The following is a 4,029-nucleotide window of genomic DNA, read 5'->3' as shown; positions in this document are numbered from 1 at the left end:
ATAGTCAGAGGCCTAGAAATTTTAGAGCAGTCCTTAATGAACCTCCTATAAAAACCGGCATGACCAAGGAAACTTCTTATACCTTTAATGTCCTTGGGACACGACATCTTTTGAATAGCATCAACTTTAGCTTTATCAACTTCAATACCTCTTTCAGAAATTTTATGTCCCAAGACAATGCCTTCATTAACCATAAAGTGGCACTTCTCCCAATTCAAGACAAGACTAGTATCTTCGCATCTCTGCAAAACTCCATCAAGGTTGCTCAAGAAATCATCAAAAGAAGATCCATAAACAGAAAAATCATCCATGAAAAGCTCAGCAATCTTTTCACAAAAGTCAAAGAATATAGTCATCATGCATCTTTGAAAGGTAGTAGGTGCATTAGATAAACCAAAAGGCATACATCTATAAGAAAAAGTACTGAAAGGGCAAGTAAAAGTGGTCTTTTCTTGATCCTCTGCTGACACAAGTATTTGAGAGAAACCAGAGTAACCATCTAGAAAAAATGTGTGTGTTTAGATAATCTTTCTAGCATTTGATCAATAAAAGGCAGAGGGTAATGATCCTTTTTAGTAGCTTTATTTAATTTGCGGAAATCAATTACCATCCTATAACCTATAACAATTCTTTGCGGGATCAATTCATCTTTATCATTAGGAACAACAGTAATACCTCCCTTCTTAGGGACACAATGGACAGGACTTACCCACTAACTATCAGCAACGGGATAAATTATACCTGCCACGAGGAGCTTTAGTATTTCTTTTCTTACTACTTATTTAATCTTAGGATTTAACCGTCTTTGGTGATCAATAACTGGTTTGGCGTCTTTCTCCAATTTTATTTTGTGTTGACATAGAGTGGGACTAATGCCCTTAAGATCATCAAGATTATATTCAATAGTAGCACTGTGCTTCATTAGAGTTTTCAATAATTTCTCCTCTTCCTGCTCTGAAAGGTTAGCACTAATAATAACAAGATATATCTTCTTTTCATCAAGATAAGCATATTTAAGAGTATCAGGCAATGGTTTAAGCTCAAACACGGGATCACCCTTGGGTGGTGGAGGATCCCCTAGAATTTCAAGAGGCAAGTTGTGTTTCAAAATAGGTCCCTGTTTAATGAATACTTCATCTATCTCCCTTCTTTCATTCATAAACATATCATTTTCATGGTCTAGCAAATATTGTTCTAAAAAATCATTAGGAGGCACGACAATAGAAGCAAGACCAATAATTTCATCCTTACAAGGCAATTCTTTATCATGGGGTTGTCTATGAAACTTAGCAAAATTAAACTCATGAGACATATCCCCCCAACCAATAGTAACAACATCCTTTTCGCAATGTATCTTAGCATTAACAGTATTCAAGAAGGGTCTACCAAATATAATGGGACAAAATCTATGTTGTGAGGAACCAAGAACAAGAAAATCAGCAGGATATTTAACTTTCCCACACAAGACTTCAACATCTCTAACAATCCCAACTGGTGAAATAGTATCTCTATTGGCAAGCTTAATTGTAACATCAATCTCTTCTATCTCAGCAGGTGCAATATCATGCATAATTTATTTTTTATAAGGAATGAGGTATTGCACTATCACTAGCACCCATATCACATAAGCCATGATAACAATGATCTCCTATTTTAACAGAAATAACAGGCATTCATACAACAGGTCTATGTTTGTTCTTAGTATCAGGTTTAGCAATTCTAGCAGCTTCATCATAGAAGTAAATAACATGCTCATCAATATTATCAGCCAAGAGATCTTTAACCATAGCAATACCAGGTTCAACTTTAATTTGCTCAGGTGGTGTAGGTGTTTTATTATTACTCTTACGATCCACAGTTGAAGCTTTAGCATGATCCCTTATCCAAACAGGGCAAGATGGTTTCCCAATATAGGTAGTAGGAACAATATGATCATTATAAGTGATAGTCTTTTCTTCAACTTTAATAGGTGCAACTACTTTTACTTCAGTGGGAGGATTATATTTAAACCACTTCTCCTTAGGGAGGTCAACATGAGTGTAGCGACCAGACCTCAAACAATCTGATCTCTGTGCTCAGTGTCATCCCTGGATCAGTAATGCTGACACCACACAGTACTTGGAGGATTTATAACAGAGTAGCAATCACACACTTATTACATCGAATGTCTCAAAAGAGAACTTATTGAAATAAATATGGCTTAAGGCAATCTAAAACGATAACAGCGGAAGGCTTGGAAGATAAGCGAGTCCATCAACTCCAACGGCATCACTGAGTATAGAACCACGACCTAAAAGCATCTTACTCGTCGTCTGAAAAGTCTGCAACATGAAACGTTGCAGCCCGAAAACGGGTCAGCACATGGAATATGCTGGCAATGTAACACATAGAGAATAACAATGGAATAAGCTATACTGCATGCATATTTGGCTGGTGGTAAAGCTCTACGGTTACAGTTTTGCATAAAGCCAATTTTTCCCTACTACAAAGGAATAAAATTATTTAACTATCATGGTGGTTGGTAAACATTGAGAATGGTTGACAGCATTCTCAATCCCAATTAAAAGTACTCAATAAACCCAACAATATTAATTAAGAAGTAACATGATGAGATTCATATGATATCCAAGTGCTAGATACTCAAGATGTCCGTAACCGGGGACACGGCTAACTATGATTAGTTTATACACTCTGCAGAGGTTTGCGCAGTTTTCCCCACATGACTCGATCGCCTCCGCTTGGTTTCCCGCACTACATGGTGTTTGAGAAACGGATGACCGAGACATAGTCTTTCAGAAGCACTAGCACCTTACATGAGGGGTAGACCGTACCAACCTACATCCCCTACATCTGCTAGTACACCCCGTAAGAGTTCGCACAACTTAGTCAACTATGCTAGAGCCCATAATAGCATGTGGCTGCACACGGAAGTTTCTAGTTAGAATAATCTCATGATCCCTTTGAGCCTGGGTGGCGGTCCGAAGAAATACAGGCAAGTCCTGCTAGAAAATAGGTGCCTCAATCCACCCAGATGTGTATTTAAGTTGCCACCTTAAATAAACCATTAATTAACAATCTCACATCTGTCATGGAAAATTCACTCACCCAATCCACGTCTACTAGCATAGCATGGCATAAAAGCAAACGTAGAAGTAACTCCCAAAGGTTTGATAATAAAACAGGTAATAGGTACTACCTCATCTACTTCCCATCCCACAATTTAATTAGATCCTAATCATGCAATGTTTGAGGATTGATCTAATGCATAAAAACTGGGTAGTAGAAAGGTATGATCAAGTGTTACTTGCCTTGTTGATGATCCGCGAGACCTAGAGACTCGAAGTAACAGGCGGCGCACTCCGGGTATTCTATCGCATACAAACAAACAAGCATCCAATAAGTACTCATCTAATGCACAGGTAAAACTCGAATAAAAGATCTAACCATAGTATTCAACTTAATAACTCTGGTTTGCAAAAAGAAACAAATCAAACAAAGCAACGAAAGTCAAACGGCGAAAGAAACAGCTTCGTTTTACTAATCTGGATCTAAGTCAAATTTTACAGAAGCAAAAACTTGTATAAGTAGATTATTCGAAAAGAGGGTTTCGAGACAAAACTCCAGGCGCTTGAATCGCCTGATTCCGATAAACGAGCGAAAAGTTATACTAAAACGAAAATCTGATCAGGAATTGCGATCAGAAAAATCGCGGATTAAATACGAGAAAAAGAAAAATGACGAACGGGTTAACGAACGAACGTTCGTTAACTAAACTAATCTGACGAACACGTTCGTTAAAACGAACGAATGAGCAAACGCTCGCTAATTAAACTAAACCAAAAATAAAACCGATCTAACGAAAAAAAACCGAGAAAAAAACCGTAATAAAACCGCCCGATCTTTTTAAGAAAAACCGGCGGCACGCGGATCGAGGCGGCGCCGAACATCGGTGGCGGCGGCGGCGAAGTACGGCAGGGGGTCCGGCGTCAGCGGGCGGCGGCGTTGGCGGCGGCGGCGGCGGCGGATCGG

Source organism: Triticum dicoccoides, chromosome 3B, assembly GCF_002162155.2.
Source record: "Triticum dicoccoides isolate Atlit2015 ecotype Zavitan chromosome 3B, WEW_v2.0, whole genome shotgun sequence".
In the NCBI taxonomy this organism is placed as follows: Eukaryota; Viridiplantae; Streptophyta; class Magnoliopsida; order Poales; family Poaceae; genus Triticum; species Triticum dicoccoides.
Note: the sequence above shows the minus strand (reverse complement) of the source record.